Source organism: Triticum urartu, chromosome 5 (genome assembly GCF_003073215.2).
Source record: "Triticum urartu cultivar G1812 chromosome 5, Tu2.1, whole genome shotgun sequence".
NCBI classification, from domain to species: domain Eukaryota; kingdom Viridiplantae; phylum Streptophyta; class Magnoliopsida; order Poales; family Poaceae; genus Triticum; species Triticum urartu.
In genome coordinates this window covers 655,357,404-655,375,540 of record NC_053026.1, presented here as the reverse complement: position 1 = coordinate 655,375,540, position 18,137 = coordinate 655,357,404, and positions in this window count along the sequence as shown.

The following is an 18,137-nucleotide window of genomic DNA, read 5'->3' as shown; positions in this document are numbered from 1 at the left end:
GTATTGTCTTTACAATAGTGGTCCACTAAGTATAGATACCGTTACCCAAATAGTACCCTTTGTCGTAGTTTTGGCCGTTGACAGTAAAGTTCACCGGTGGGCTGTTGCCTTCGACAAGCCTAGCAAACACCGGCGAGCGCTGAAGCACGTTGATATCATTGTGTGATCCAGCCATGCCAAAAAAAGAGTGCCAGATCCAGAGATCTTGAGACGCCACGAGCTCTAGTATGACAGTGCAAGCCCTGACATGTCCCTTATACTGCCCTTGCCAAGCAGAAGGGCAGTTCTTCCACTCCCAGTGCATGCAGTCTATGCTGCCAAGCATCCCCGGAAAGCCCCTGCTAGCATTCATCGCCAACAAACGGGCTGTATCTTCAACTGTCGGCTCTCTCAAGTACTCAGGACCAAACACAGCAATCACACCCTTGCAGAACTTATACAGGGACTCTAGGCATGTAGACTCGCTCATACGAACGTACTCGTCAATGAGATCACCGGGCACTCCGTATGCAAGCATTCGGATGGCGGCAGTGCATTTCTGATAAGAGGAGAAACCAATCTTGCCGACGGCATCCTCTTTGCACTCGAAGTAGTCATCATAGCCGACCACTCCCTCTCTAATACGGTTGAAAACATGCCTACTCATACGGAACTGGCGGAGGAATTTGTGATGTTTGAACAACGGGTTTGTTGTATCAAAGTAGTCCTTCCAGAGAAGGAAATGCCCGCTCTCCCGGTTATGATTCAACGCCGGAAGGTGGCCCGAAATGTAGACATAGAACAACGGCCGCTGGTTGTTGAGGTGGTGATGGACCAACACGGCAGCCAATATCTCCTCCTCATCGTCGAATGACGAATCGTCGGAGTCGCAAAGGAAATTATGGAAAAAGAAATCATCGGCGGAGTCCATTTTCGTACCTTGGCAAACTGTCGAACAGTTTGCGGGCATCGAAGAAGGAGACGACCGACGAGGGGAGACGCGGCGCCCACAGACCAGCTAGTTGCCCGGCCGGCGTCCGACGAGTGTGACGGCGTCCGACGAGCGTGCTGGCCGTATGTGGCAGGGACGGCGAGGCATCTTCTTGGTCGCGGGCGGCTGGGCGGTGGGGGAAGCGGCGGCGGGAACCAGCTTGCTCCCCGGCGGCAAAACGGCGGCGGCGGGCGATTGGGGGCAGGGACGGCGTTGCTGGGCGGATGTGGAGGCGGCAACAGCTGGAAGAGTCGCCGACAAAATGGGCAGCGGCGTCGGTGACAGATGAGGCAGGGGGCGAGGGTTGCTTCTTAGCGGGGGGAGGGGAGGCCAATGTGCCACAGACGAGCGGGCCCGGGGACAGGAGTAGGCAAGCACGCGCGCGTCCGTCGCGTGTCCGCGCCGACGCAAATCAGGCTAAAAAATGGGCCGGGAATGGGTTGCCCGCGGATGAAAAACGGACGCGCGTCCGTTTGGGTCGGCGCGTTGGGCCACCTTTTCTGTCTGCGCCGACCCAAACGGACGGCCGCGGACGAAATGGGTCGCCCCATTGGAGTTGCTCTCAATGTATCTATAATTTTTTATTGTTTCATACTATTATATTATCATTCTCGGATGTTTTACAATCATTTTATAGTCATTTTATATCATTTTTGGTACTAACCTATTGACATAGTGCCCAGTGCCATTTGCTATTTTTGCATGTTTTTTACATCGCAGGAAATCAATACCAAATGGAGTGCAAACACAGCAAAACTTTTTGTGGAATTTTTATGGACCAGAAGACACCCAATGGGCCGGAGAAGCACCTGGGGGTGCCCCAAGGGGGGCACAACCCACCAGGGCGCATCTGGGCCCCCCCAGGCGCGTCCTGGTGGGTTGTGTCCACCTCGGTGGCCTCCCGAACCGCCTCTTTGCTCTATAAATACCCCAATATTCCAGAAACCCTAGGGAGGGCGATGAAAATCAATTCCAGCCGCCGCAAGTTCCAGAACCACCCGATTCAATCTAGACACCATCACGGAGGGGTTCATCATGTCCATTGGTGCCTCTCCGATGATGCGTGAGTAGTTCTTTGTAGACCTTGGGGTCCGTAGTTAGTAGCTAGATGGCTTCCTCTCTCTCGTTTGGTTCTCAATACAATGGTCTCTTGGATATCCATATGATGTAATTCTTTTTGCGGTGTGTTTGTTGAGATCCGATGAACTTTGAGTTTATAATCAGATCTATCTTTTTATCCATGAAAGTTATTTGAGTCTTCTTTGATCTCTTATATGCAGGATTGCTTATAGCCTCGTATTTCTTCTCCGATATTTGGGTTTTGTTTGGCCAACTTGATCTATTTATCTTGCAATGGGAAGAGGTGCTTTGTGATGGGTTCGATCTTACGGTGCTTGATCCCAGTGATAGAAGGGGAACCGACATGTATGTATTGTTGCCATTACGGATAACAAGATGGGGTCTATTTCTACATAAATAGATCTTGTCTACATCATGTCATCATTCTTATTGCATTACTCCGCTTCCCCATGAACTTAATACACTAGATGCATGATGGATAGCGGTCGATGTGTGGAGTAATAGTAGTAGATGCAGGCAGGAGTCGGTCTACTAATCTTGGACGTGATGCCTATATAATGATCATTGCCTAGATATCGTCATGATTATTTGAATTTCTATGAATTTCCCAACAGCAATTTGTTTAACCACCATTTGCTATTTTTCTCGAGAGAAGCCACTAGTGAGACCTACGACTCTCGGGTCTATTCTTTATTATATTTGCCTTCACGATCTATTTTTATTTGCTTCTATTTTCAGATCTATTAAACCAAAAATACAAAAATACCTTGCTGAAATTTATTTTTATTTATTTTATCTCTTGTTCCAGCATGATCTATCTATCAACTTATTACAACTTTATCACATCCATTTGCTAATTTCTGGCGCCGTTGCCCGAAAGGGATTGACAACCCCTTTAATACGTCGGGTTGCGAGTATTTGTTATTTGTGTGCAGCTGTTGTTCACATAGTGTTGCGTGGTTCTCCTACTGGTTCGATAACCTTGGTCTCATCACCGAGGGAAATACCTTGTGCTGCATCATCCCTTCCTCTTTGGGGAAATGCCGACGTACTTCATGTTGGGGAACGTTGCAGAAAACAAAAATTTTCCTATGGTTTCACCAAGATCCATCTATGAGTTCATCTAGCAAGGACTGATCGGATTGCATCTACATACCTTTGTAGATCACGCGCGGAAGCGTTCAAGGAACGGGGATGAGGAAGTCGTACTCGACGTGATCCAAATCACCGGAGATCCTAGTGCCGAACGGACGGCACCTCCACGTTCAACACACGTACGGTCAGCGTGACGTCTCCTCCTTCTTGATCCAGCAAGGGGGAAGGAGAGGTTGATGAAGATCCAGCAGCACGACGGTGTGGTGGTGGATGCAGCAGTCACCGCAGCAGGGCTTCGCCGTTCTCTACGGAGGAGGAGGTCTTGGAGGGGAGAGGGAGGCGCCAGGGGCATGGGTGCGGCTGCCCTCCCCCCTCTATATATAGGGTCCCCAAAGGGGGGGGGGCGCCGGCCCTGGAGATCCAATCTCCCAAGGGGGCGGCGGCCAAGGGGGGTGGAGTGCCCCCCAAGGCAAGTGGGGCGCCCCCACCCTAGGGTTCCCAACCCTAGGCGCAGGGGGAAGGCCCAAGGGGGGCGCACCAGCCCACTAGGGGCTGGTTCCCCTCCCACTTAAGCCCATGGGGCCCTCCGGGATAGGTGGCCCCACCTGGTGGACCCCCGGGACCCTTCCGGTGGTCCCGGTACAATACCGGTGACCCCGAAACTTGTCCCGATGGCCGAAATAGCACTTCCTATATATAATTCTTTACCTCCGGACCATTCCGGAACTCCTCGTGACATCCGGGATTGAAGCAAATATGCCCTAGAGGCAATAATAAAGTTATTATTTATTTCCTTATATCATGATAAAAGTTTATTATTCATGCTAGAATTGTACTAACCGGAAACATAATACATGTGTGAATACATAGACAAACAGAGTGTCACTAGTATGCCTCTACTTGACTAGCTCGTTAATCAAAGATGGTTATGTTTCCTAACCATGGACAAAGAGTTGTTATTTGATTAACGGGATCACATCATTAGGTGAATGATTTGATTGACATGACACATTCCATTAACTTAGCACCCGATCGTTTAGTATGTTGCTATTGCTTTCTTCATGACTTATACATGTTCCTATGACTATGAGATTATGCAACTCTCGTTTGCCAGAGGAACACTTTGTGTGCTACCAAACATCACAACGTAACTGGGTGATTATAAAGGAGCTCTACAGGTGTCTCCAAAGGTACATGTTGGGTTGGCGTATTTCGAGATTAGGATTTGTCACTCCGATTGTCGGAGAGGTATCTCTGGGCCCTCTCAGTAATGCACATCACTTAAGCCTTGTTGCAAGCATTGCAACTAATGAGTTAGTTGCGAGATGATGTATTACATAACGAGTAAATAGAGTAAAGAGACTTGCCGGTAACGAGATTGAACTAGGTATTATCGAATCTCGGGCAAGTAACATACCGATGACAAAGGGAACAACGTATGTTGTTATGCGGTCTGACCGATAAAGATCTTCGTAGAATATGTAGGAGCCAAAATATGAGCATCCAGGTTCCGCTATTGGTTATTGACCGGAGACGTGTCTCGGTCATGTCTACATTGTTCTCGAACCCGTAGGGTCCGCATGCTTAAGGTTTCGATGACAGTTATATTATGAGTTTATGAGTTTTGATGTACCGAAGTTAGTTCGGAGTCCCGGATGTGATCACGGACATGACGAGGAGTCTCGAAATGGTCGAGACATAAATATTGATATATTGGACGGCTATATTCGGACACCGGAAGTGTTCCGGGTGATTTCGGAGAAAACTAGAGAGCCGGAGGGTTACCGGAACCCCCTCGGGAGAAGTAATGGGCCATATGGGCCTTAGTGGAGAGAGAGAGGGGCAGCCAAAGGTGGGCCGCGCGCCTCCTCCCCCCTGGTCCAAATTGGACTAGGAGAGGGGGGGGGGGCGGCGCCCCCCTTTCCCTCTCCCTCCCCACTTCCTTCCCCCTTCTAGTAGGAGTCCTACTCCTACTAGGAGGAGGACTCCTCCTTGGCGCGCCTATAGGGCCGGCCGGCCTCCTCCCCTTGCTCCTTTATATACGGGGGCAGGGGCACCCCTAGACACACAAGTTGATCCACGTGATCATATTCTTAGCCGTGTGCGGTGCCCCCCTTCCACCATAGTCCTCGATAATATTGTAGTGGTGCTTAGGCGAAGCCCTGCGACGGTAGTACATCAAGATCATCACCACGCCGTCGTGCTGACGGAACTCTTCCCCGACACTTTGCTGGATCGGAGTCCGGGGATCGTCATCGAGCTGAACGTGTGCTAGAACTCGGAGGTGCCGTAGTTTCGGTGCTTGATTGGTCGGGCCGTGGAGACGTACGACTACATCAACCAAGTTAACACTTCCGTTGTCGATCTACAAGGGTACGTAGATCACACTCTCCCCCTCTTGTTGCTATGCATCACCATGATCTTGCGTGTGCGTAGGAATTTTTTTTGAAATTACTACGTTCCCCAACAGTGGTATCAGAGCCTAGGTTTTATATGTTGATGTTATATGCACGAGTAGAACACAAGTGAGTTGTGGGCGATATAAGTCATACTGCTTACCAACATGTCATACTTTGGTTCGGCGGTATTGTTGGATGAAGCGGCCCGGGCCGACATTACGTGTACGCTTACGCGAGACCGGTTCTCCCGACGTGCTTTGCACATAGGTGGCTTGCGGGTGACAGTTTCTCCAACTTTAGTTGAACCGAGTGTGGCTACGCCCGGTCCTTGCGAAGGTTAAAACAGCACCAACTTGACAAACTATCGTTGTGGTTTTGATGCATAGGTAAGATTGGTTCTTGCTTAAAGCCCATAGCAGCCACGTAAAACTTGCAACAACAAAGTAGAGGACGTCTAACTTGTTTTTGCAGGGCATGTTGTGATGTGATATGGTCAAGACATGATGCTGAATTTTATTGTATGAGATGATCATGTTTTGTAACCGAGTTATCGGCAACTGGCAGGAGCCATATGGTTGTCGCTTTATTGTATGCAATGCAATCGCCCTGCAATGCTTTACTTTATCACTAAGCGGTAGCGATAGTCGTGAAAGCATAAGATTGGCGAGACGACAACGATGCTACGATGGAGATCAAGGTGTCGCGCCGGTGACGATGGTGATCACGACGGTGCTTCGGAGATGGAGATCACAAGCACAAGATGATGATGGCCATATCATATAACTTATATTGATTGCATGTGATGTTTATCTTTTATGCATCTTATCTTGCTTTGATTGACGGTAGCATTATAAGATGATCTCTCACTAAATTATCAAGAAGTGTTCTCCCTGAGTATGCACCGTTGTGAAAGTTCTTCGTGCTGAGACACCACGTGATGATCGGGTGTGATAGGCTCTACGTTCAAATACAACGGGTGCAAAGTAGTTGCACACGCGGAAAACTCAGGTTATACTTGACGAGCCAAGCATATACAGATATGGCCTCGGAACACGGAGACCGAAAGGTCGAGCGTGAATCATATAGTAGATATGATCAACATAGTGATGTTCACCAATGAAACTACTCCATCTCACGTGATGATCGGACATGGTTTAGTTGATTTGGATCACGTAATCACTTAGAGGATTAGAGGGATGTCTATCTAAGTGGGAGTTCTTTAAGTAATATGATTAATTGAACCTAAATTTATCATGAACTTAGTACCTAATAGTATCTTGCTTGTTTATGTATGATTGTAGATAAATGGCCCGTGCTGTTGTTCCGTTGAATTTTAATGCGTTCCTTGAGAAAGCAAAGTTGAAAGATGATGGTAGCAATTACACGGACTGTGTCCGTAACTTGAGGATTATCCTCATTGCTGCACAGAAGAATTACGTCCTGGAAGCACCGCTGGGTGCCAGGCCTGCTGCTGGAGCAACACCAGATGTTGTGAACGTCTGGCAGAGCAAAGCTGATGACTACTCGATAGTTCAGTGTGCCATGCTTTACGGCTTAGAACCGGGACTTCAACGAGTTTTGAACGTCATGGAGCATATGAGATGTTCCAGGAGTTGAAGTTAATATTTCAAGCAAATGCCTGGATTGAGAGATATGAAGTCTCCAATAAGTTCTATAGCTGCAAGATGGAGGAGAACAGTTCTGTCAGTGAGCATATACTCAAAATGTCTGGGTATAATAATCACTTGATTCAAATGGGAGTTAATCTTCCAGATGATTGCGTCATTGACAGAATTCTCCAATCACTGCCACCAAGCTACAAGAGCTTCGTGATGAACTATAATATGCAAGGGATGAATAAGACTATTCCCGAGCTCTTCGCAATGCTGAAATCTGCGGAGGTAGAAATCAAAAAGGAGCATCAAGTGTTGATGGTCAACAAGACCACTAGTTTCAAGAAAAAGGGCAAAGGGAAGAAGAAGGGGAACTTCAAGAAGAATAGCAAGCAAGTTGCTGCTCAAGAGAAGAAACCCAAGTCTGGAACTAAGCCTGAAACTGAGTGCTTCTACTGCAAGCAGACTGGTCACTGGAAGCGGAACTGCCCCAAGTATTTGGCGGATAAGAAGGATGGCAAGGTGAACAAAGGTATATGTGATATACATGTTATTGATGTGTACCTTACTAATGCTCGCAGTAGCACCTTGGTATTTGATACTGGTTCTGTTGCTAATATTTGCAACTCGAAACAGGGACTACGAATTAAGCGAAGATTGGCTAAGGACGAGGTGACGATGCGCGTGGGAAACGGTTCCAAAGTCGATGTGATCGCGGTCGGCACGCTACCTCTACATCTACCTTCGGGATTAGTATTAGACCTAAATAATTGTTATTTGGTGCCAGCGTTAAGCATGAACATTATATCTGGATCTTGTTTGATGCGAGACGGTTATTCATTTAAATCAGAGAATAATGGTTGTTCTATTTATATGAGTAATATCTTTTATGGTCATGCACCCTTGAAGAGTGGTCTATTCTTATTGAATCTCGATAGTAGTAACACACATATTCATAATGTTGAAGCCAAAAGATGCAGAGTTGATAATGACAGTGCAAATTATTTGTGGCACTGCAGTTTAGGTCATATCGGTGTAAAGCGCATGAAGAAACTCCATACTGATGGACTTTTGGAACCACTTGATTATGAATCACTTGGTACTTGCGAACTGTGCCTCATGGGCAAGATGACTAAAACGCCGTTCTCCGGTACTATGGAGAGAGCAACAGATTTGTTGGAAATCATACATACAGATGTATGTGGTCCGATGAATATTGAGGCTCGTGGCGGATATCGTTATTTTCTCACCTTCACAGATGACTTAAGCAGATATGGGTATATCTACTTAATGAAACATAAGTCTGAAACATTTGAAAAGTTCAAAGAATTTCAGAGTGAAGTTGAAAATCATCGTAACAAGAAAATAAAGTTTCTACGATCTGATCGTGGAGGAGAATATTTGAGTTACGAGTTTGGTGTACATTTGAAACAATGCGGAACAGTTTCGCAACTCACGCCACCCGGAACACCACAGTGTAATGGTGTGTCCGAACGTCGTAATCGTACTTTACTAGATATGGTGCGATCTATGATGTCTCTTACTGATTTACCGCTATCGTTTTGGGGTTATGCTTTGGAGACGGCCGCATTCACGTTAAATAGGGCACCATCAAAATCCGTTGAGACGACGCCTTATGAACTATGGTTTGGCAAGAAACCAAAGTTGTCGTTTCTAAAAGTTTGGGGCTGCGATGCTTATGTGAATAAGCTTCAACCTGATAAGCTCGAACCCAAATCAGAGAAATGTGTCTTCATAGGATATCCAAAGGAAACTATTGGATACGCCTTCAATCACAGATCCGAAGGCAAGACTTTTGTTGCTAAATTCGGAAACTTTCTGGAGAAGGAGTTTCTCTCGAAAGAAGTGAGTGGGAGGAAAGTAGAACTTGACGAGGTAACAGTACCTGCTCCCTTATTGGAAAGTAGTACATAGTGAGGAATCTAATTATAATGATCATGAAACTTTAGAACAAGATACTACTGAACCTCGTAGATCAACCAGAGTAAGATCCGCGCCAGAGTGGTACGGTAGTCCTATTCTGGAAGTCATGCTACTAGATCATGATGAACCTACGAACTATGAAGAAGCGATGGTGAGCCCAGATTCCGCAAAATGGCTTGAAGCCATGAAATCTGAGATGGGATCCATGTATGAGAACAAAGTATGGACTTTGGTTGACTTGCCCAATGATTGGCAAGCAATTGAGAATAAATGGATCTTCAAGAAGAAGACTGACGCTGACGGTAATGTTACTATCTACAAAGCTCGACTTGTCGCAAAAGGTTTTCGGCAAGTTCAAGGGATTGACTACGATGAGACCTTCTCACCTGTAGCGATGCTTAAGTCTGTCCGAATCATGTTAGCAATTTCCGTATTTTATGATTATGAAATTTGGCAAATGGATGTCAAAACTGCATTCCTGAATGGATTTCTGCAAGAAGAGTTGTATATGATGCAGCCGGAAGGTTTTGTCGATCCAAAGGGAGCTAACAAAGTGTGCAAGCTCCAGCGATCCATTTATGGACTGGTGCAAGCCTCTCGGAGTTGGAATAAACACTTTGATAGTGTGATCAAAGCATTTGGTTTTGTACAGACTTTTGGAGAAGCCTGTATTTACAAGAAAGTGAGTGGGAGCTCTGTAGCATTTCTGATATTATATGTAGATGACATATTGCTAATCGGAAATGATATAGAATTTCTGGATAGCATAAAAGGATACTTGAATAAGAGTTTTTCAATGAAAGACCTCGGTGAAGCTGCTTACATATTGGGCATTAAGATCTATAGAGATAGATCAAGATGCTTAATTGGACTTTCACAAAGCACATACCTTGACAAAGTTTTGAAGAAGTTCAAAATGGATCAAACAAAGAAAGGATTCTTGCCTGTGTTACAAGGTGTGAAATTGAGTAAGACTCAATCCCCGACCAATGCAGAAGATAGAGAGAAAATGAAAGATGTTCCCTATGCTTCAGCCATAGGCTCTATCATGTATGCAATGCTGAGTACCAGACCTGATGTGTGTCTTGCTATAAGTCTAGCAGGGAGGTACCAAAGTAATCCAGGAGTGGATCACTGGACAGCGGTCAAGAACATCCTGAAATACCTGAAAAGGACTAAGGATATGTTTCTCATATATGGAGGTGACAAAGAGCTCATCGTAAAAGGTTACGTTGATGCAAGCTTTGACACTGATCCGGACGATTCTAAATTGCAAACCGGATACGTGTTTACATTAAACGGTGGAGCTGTCAGTTGGTGCAGTTCTAAACAAAGCGTGGTGGCGGGATCTACATGTGAAGCGGAGTACATAGTTGCTCCGGAAGCAGCAAACGAAGGAGTCTGGATGAAGGAGTTCATATCCGATCTAGGTGTCATACCTAGTGCATCGGGTCCAATGAAAATCTTTTGTGACAATACTGGTGCAATTGCCTTGGCGAAGGAATCCAGATTTCACAAGAGAACCAAGCACATCAAGAGACGCTTCAATTCCATCCGGGATCTAGTCCAGGTGGGAGACATAGAGATTTGCAAGATACATACGGATCTAAATGTTGCAGACCCATTGACTAAGCCTCTTCCACGAGCAAAACATGATCAGCACCAAGGCTCCATGGGTGTTAGAATCATTACTGTGTAATCTAGATTATTGACTCTAGTGCAAGTGGGAGACTGAAGAAAATATGCCCTAGAGGCAATAATAAAGTTATTATTTATTTCCTTATATCATGATAAAAGTTTATTATTCATGCTAGAATTGTACTAACCGGAAACATAATACATGTGTGAATACATAGACAAACAGAGTGTCACTAGTATGCCTCTACTTGACTAGCTCGTTAATCAAAGATGGTTATGTTTCCTAACCATGGACAAAGAGTTGTTATTTGATTAACGGGATCACATCATTAGTTGAATGATCTGATTGACATGACCCATTCCATTAGCTTAGCACCCGATCATTTAGTATGTTGCTATTGCTTTCTTCATGACTTATACATGTTCCTATGACTATGAGATTATGCAACTCCCGTTTGCCAGAGGAACACTTTGTGTGCTACTAAACGTCACAACGTAACTGGGTGATTATAAAGGAGCTCTACAGGTGTCTCCAAAGGTACATGTTGGATTGGCGTATTTCGAGATTAGGATTTGTCACTCCGATTGTCGGAGAGGTATCTCTGGGCCCTCTCAGTAATGCATATCACTTAAGCCTTGCAAGCATTGCAACTAATGTGTTAGTTGCGGGATGATGTATTACAGAACGAGTAAAGAGACTTGCCGGTAACGAGATTGAACTAGGTATTGAGATACCGATGATCGAATCTCGGGCAAGTAACATACCGATGACAAAGGGAACGACGTATGTTGTTATGCGGTCTGACCGATAAAGATCTTCGTAGAATATGTAGGAGCCAATATGAGCATCCAGGTTCCGCTATTGGTTATTGACCGGAGACGTGTCTCGGTCATGTCTACATTGTTCTCGAACCCGTAGGGTCCGCACGCTTAAGGTTTCGATGACAGTTATATTATGAGTTTATGAGTTTTGATGTACCGAAGTTAGTTCGGAGTCCCGGATGTTATCACGGACATGACGAGGAGTCTCGAAATGGTCGAGACATAAAGATTGATATATTAGACGGCAATATTCGGACACCGGAAGTGTTCCGGGTTATTTCGGAGAAAACCGGAGAGCCGGAGGGTTACCGGAACCCCCCGGGAGAAGTAATGGGCCATATGGGCCTTAGTGGCGAGAGAGAGGGGCATCCAAAGGTGGGCCGCGCGCCTCCTCCCCCCCTGGTCCGAATTGGACTAGGAGAGGGGGGGGCGGCGCCCCCCTTTCCCTCTCCCTCCCCACTTCCTTCCCCCTCCTAGTAGGAGTCCTACTCCTACTAGGAGGAGGACTCCTCCTTGGCGCGCCTATAGGGCCGGCCGGCCTCCTCCCCTTGCTCCTTTATATACGGGGGCAGGGGGCACCCCTAGACACACAAGTTGATCCACGTGATCATATTCTTAGCCGTGTGCGGTGCCCCCCTTCCACCATAGTCCTCGATAATATTGTAGCGGTGCTTAGGCGAAGCCCTGCGATGGTAGTACATCAAGATTGTCACCACGCCGTCGTGCTGACGGAACTCTTCCCTGACACTTTGCTAGATCGGAGTCCGGGGATCGTCATCGAGCTGAACGTGTGCTAGAACTCGGAGGTGCCGTAGTTTCGGTGCTTGATCGGTCGGGCCGTGGAGACGTACGACTACATCAACCAAGTTAATGCTTCCGTTGTCGATCTACAAGGGTACGTAGATCACACTCTCGCCCTCTCGTTGCTATGCATCACCATGATCTTGCGTGTGCGTTGGAATTTTTTTGAAATTACTATGTTCCCCAACATGGATCTCATCCGGGACTCCGAACAACTTTCGGGTTACTGCATATACATATCTCTACAACCCTAGCGTCACCGAACCTTAAGTGTGTAGACCCTACGGGTTTGGGAGACATGTAGACATGACTGAGATGGCTCTCCGGTCAATAACCAACAGCGGGATCTGGATACCCATGTTGGCTCCCACATGCTCCTCGATGATCTCATCGGATGAACCATAATGTCGAGGATTCAAGCAACCCCGTATACAATTCCCTTTGTCAATCGGTACGTTACTTGCCCGAGATTTGATCGTCGGTATCCCAATACCTCGTTCAATCTCATTACCGGCAAGTCACTTTACTCGTACCGTAATGCATGATCCTGTGACCAGACACTTGGTCACTTTGAGCTCATTATGATGATGCATTACCGAGTGGGCCCAGAGATACCTCTCCGTCATACGGAGTGACAAATCCCAGTCTTGATCCGTGTCAACCCAACATACACTTTTGGAGATACCCGTAGTATACCTTTATAGTCACCCAGTTACGTTGTGACGTTTGGTACACCCAAAGCACTCCTACGGTATCCGGGAGTTACACGATCTCATGGTCTAAGGAAAAGATACTTGACATTGGAAAAACTCTAGCAAACGAACTATACGATCTTGTGCTATGTTTAGGATTGGGTCTTGTCCATCACATCATTCTCCTAATGATGTGATCTCGTTATCAATGACATCCAATGTCCATAGTCAGGAAACCATGACTATCTGTTGATCAATAAGCTAGTCAACTAGAGGCTTACTAGGGACATGTTGGTGTCTATGTATTCACACATGTATTACGATTTCCAGATAACACAATTATAGCATGAATAAAAGACAATTATCATGAACAAGGAAATATAATAATAATCCTTTTATTATTGCCTCTAGGGCATATTTCCAACAGTCTCCCACTTGCACTAGAGTCAATAATCTAGTTATATTGTGATGAATCGAACACCCATGGAATTCTGGTGTTGATCATGTTTTGCTCTAGGGAGAGGTTTAGTCAACGGATCTGCTACATTCAGGTCCGTATGTACTTTACAAATCTCTATGTCTCCATTTTGAACACTTTCACGAATGGAGTTGAAGCGACGCTTGATATGCCTGGTCTTCCTGTGAAACCTGGGCTCCTTGGCAAGGGCAATAGCTCCAGTGTTGTCACAGAAGAGAGTCATCGGGCCCGACGCACTGGGTATGACTCCTAGGTCGGTAATGAACTCCTTCACCCAGACTGCTTCGTGTGCTGCCTCCGAGGCTGCCATGTACTCCGCTTCACATGTAGATCCCGCCACAACGCTTTGCTTGCAACTGCACCAGCTTACTGCCCCACCATTCAAAATATACACGTATCCGGTTTGTGACTTAGAGTCATCCAGATCTGTGTCGAAGCTAGCATCGACGTAACCCTTTACGACGAGCTCTTCGTCACCTCCATAAACGAGAAACATTTCCTTAGTCCTTTTCAGGTACTTCAGGATATTCTTGACCGCTGTCCAGTGTTCCTTGCCGGGATTACTTTGGTACCTACCTACCAAACTTACGGCAAGGTTTACATCAGGTCTGGTACACAGCATGGCATACATAATAGAACCTATGGCTGAGGCATAGGGGATGACACTCATCTCTTCTATATCTTCTTCCGTGGTCAGACATTGAGCTGAGCTCAATTTCACACCTTGCAACACAGGCAAGAACCCCTTCTTAGACTGATCCATATTGAACTTCTTCAATATCTTATCAAGGTATGTGCTTTGTGAAAGACCTATGAGGCGTCTTGATCTATCTCTATAGATCTTGATGCCTAATATATAAGCAGCTTCTCCAAGGTCCTTCATTGAAAAACTCTTATTCAAGTAGGCCTTAATGCTGTCCAAAAGCTCTATATCATTTCCCATCAAAAGTATGTCATCTACATATAATATGAGAAATGCTACAGAGCTCCCACTAACTTTCTTGTAAACGCAGGCTTCTCCATAAGTCTGCATAAACCCAAATGCTTTGATCATCTCATCAAAGCGAATGTTCCAACTCCGAGATGCTTGCACCAGCCCATAAATCGAGCGTTGGAGCTTGCACACCTTGTCAGCATTCTTAGGATCGATAAAACCTTCCGTCTGCATCATATACAGTTCTTCCTTAAGATAACCGTTAAGGAATGCCGTTTTGACGTCCATTTGCCATATCTCATAATCATAGTATGCGGCAATTGCTAACATGATTCGGACGGACTTCAGCTTTGCCACGGGAGAGAATGTCTCATCGTAGTCAACCCCTTGAACTTGTCGATAACCCTTAGCGACAAGCCTAGCTTTATAGATGGTCACATTACCATCCGCATCTGTCTTCTTCTTAAAGATCCATTTATTTTCTATGGCTCGCCGATCATCGGGCAAGTCAGTCAAAGTCCATACTTTGTTTTCATACATGGATCCTATCTCGGATTTCATGGCTTCCAGCCATTTGTCGGAATCCGGGCCCACCATCGCTTCTTCATAGTTCGAAGGTTCACCGTTGTCTAACAACATGATTTCCAAGACAGGGTAGCCGTACCACTCTGGTGCGGAACGTGTCCTTGTGGACCTTCGAAGTTCAGTAGGAGCTTGATCAGAAATATCTTGATCATCATCATTAACTTCCTCTCTAATTGGTGCAGGCACCACAGGAACATTTTCCTGAGATGCGCTACTCTCTGCTTCAAGAGGCAGTACTTCATCAAGCTCTACTTTCCTCCCACTTACTTCTTTCGAGAGAAACTCTTTCTCTAGAAAGGATCCATTCTTGGCAACAAATATCTTGCCTTCGGATTCGAGGTAGAAGGTATACCCAATAGTTTCTTTAGGGTATCCTATGAAGACGCATTTTTCCGACTTGGGTTCGAGCTTTTCAGGTTGAAGTTTCTTGACATAAGCATCGCATCCCCAAACTTTTAGAAACGACATCTTAGGCTTCTTCCCTAACCATAATTCATACGGTGTCATCTCTACGGATTTCGACGGAGCCCTATTTAAAGTGAATGCGGCAGTCTCTAAAGCATAGCCCCAAAATGACAGCGGTAAATCGGTAAGAGACATCATAGATCGCACCATATCCAATAGAGTGCGATTACGACGTTCGGACACACCATTACGCTGAGGTGTTCCAGACGGCGTGAGTTGTGAAACTATTCCATATTTTCTTAAGTGTGTGCCAAATTCGTGACTCAAGTATTCTCCTCCACGATCTGATCACAAAAACTTGATTTTTTCTGTCACGTTGATTCTCAACCTCACTATGAAATTCCTTGAACTTTTCAAAGGTTTTAGACTTGTGTTTCATTAAGTAGACATACCCATATCTACTCAAGTCATCAGTGAGGGTGAGAACATAATGATAGCCACCACGAGCCTCAACACTCATTGGACCGCACACATCAGTATGTATGATTTCCAATAGGTTGGTTGCTCGCTCCATTGTTCCTGAGAACGGAGTCTTGGTCATCTTACCCATGAGGCATGGTTCGCACGTGTCAAATGATTCGTAATCAAGAGACCCTAAAAGTCCATCTGCATGGAGCTTCTACATGCGTTTGACACCTATGTGACCAAGGCGGCAGTGCCACAAGTATGTGGGACTATTATTATCAACCTTACATCTTTTGGTATTCACACTATGAATGTGTGTAGCATTACGCTCGAGATTCATTAAGAATAAACCATTCACCATAGGAGCATGACCATAAAACATATCTCTCATATAAATAGAACAACCATTATTCTTGGATTTAAATGAGTAGCCATCTTGAATTAAACGAGATCCTGATACAATGTTCATGCTCAAAGCTGGTACTAAATAACAATTATTGAGGTTTAAAACTAATCCCGTGGGTAAATGTAGAGGTAGCGTGCCGACGGCGATCACATCGACCTTGGAACCATTCCCGACGCGCATCGTCACCTCGTTCTTCGCCAGTCTCCGTTTATTCTGCAGCTCCTGCTTTGAGTTACAAATGTGAGCAACCGCACCGGTATCAAATACCCAGGAGCTACTACGAATACTGGTAAGGTACACATCAATTACATGTATATCACATATACCTTTTGTGTTACCGGCCTTCTTGTCCGCTAAGTATTTGGGGCAGTTCCGCTTCCAGTGACCACTTCCCTTGCAATAAAAGCACTCAGTCTCGGGCTTGGGTCCATTCTTTGGCTTCTTCCCGGCAGCTTCCTTACCGAGCGCGGCAACTCCCTTGCCGTCCTTCTTGAAGTTCTTTTTACCTTTGCCTTTCTTGAACTTGGTGGTTTTATTGACCATCAACACTTGATGTTCCTTTTTGACTTCTACCTCTGCTGATTTCAGCATTGAAAATACCTCAGGTATGGTCTTTTCCATCCCCTGCATATTGAAGTTCATCACAAAGCTCTTGTAGCTCGGTGGAAGCGACTGAAGGATTCTGTCAATGACCGCGTCATCCGGGAGATTAACTCCCAGCTGAGTTAAGCGGTTATGTAATCCAGACATAGTGAGTATGTGCTCACTGACAGAACTATTTTCCTCCATCTTACAGCTGAAGAACTTGTCGGAGACTTCATATCTCTCGACACGGGCATGAGCTTGAAAAACCATTTTCAGCTCTTCGAACATCTCATATGCTCCGTGTCTCTCAAAATGCTTTTGGAGCCCCAGTTCTAAGCTGTAAAGCATGCCGCACTGAACGAGGGAGTAGTCATCAGCATGTGTCTGCCAAGCGTTCATAACGTCTTGGTTATGTGGGACGGGTGCATCACCTAGCGGTGCTTCTAGGACATAATCTTTCTTGGCAGCTATGAGGATGATCCTCAGGTTCTGGACCCAGTCCGTATAATTGCTGCCATCGTCTTTCAGCTTGGTTTTCTCTAGGAACGCGTTGAAGTTGAGGACAACGTGGGCCATTTGATCTACAAGACATATTGTAAAGATTTTAGACTAAGTTCATGATAATTAAGTTCATCTAATCAAATTATATAATGAACTCCCACTCAGATAGACATCCCTCCAGTCATCTAAGTATAACATGATCCGAGTTAACTAGGCCGTGTCCGATCATCACGTGAGACGGACTAGTCAACATCGGTGAACATCTTCATGTTGATCGTATCTTCTATAGGACTCATGCTCGACCTTTCGGTCTTCTGTGTTCCGAGGCCATGTCCGTACATGCTAGGCTCGTCAAGTCAACCTAAGTGTTTGCATGTGTAAATCTGTCTTACACCCGTTGTATGTGAACGTTGGAATCTATCACACCCGATCATCACGTGGTGCTTCGAAACAACGAACTGTCGCAACGGTGCACAGTTAGGGGAAACACTTTCTTGAAATTATTATGAGGGATCATCTTATTTACTACCGTCGTTCTAAGTAAACAAGATGCAAAAACATGATAAACATCACATGCAATCAAATAATAATAGTGACATGATATGGCCAATATCACATAGCTCCTTTGATCTCCATCTTGGTGCTCCATGATCATCTTGTGACCGGCATGACACCATGATCTCCATCATCATGATCTCCATCATCGTGTCTCCATGAAGTTGCT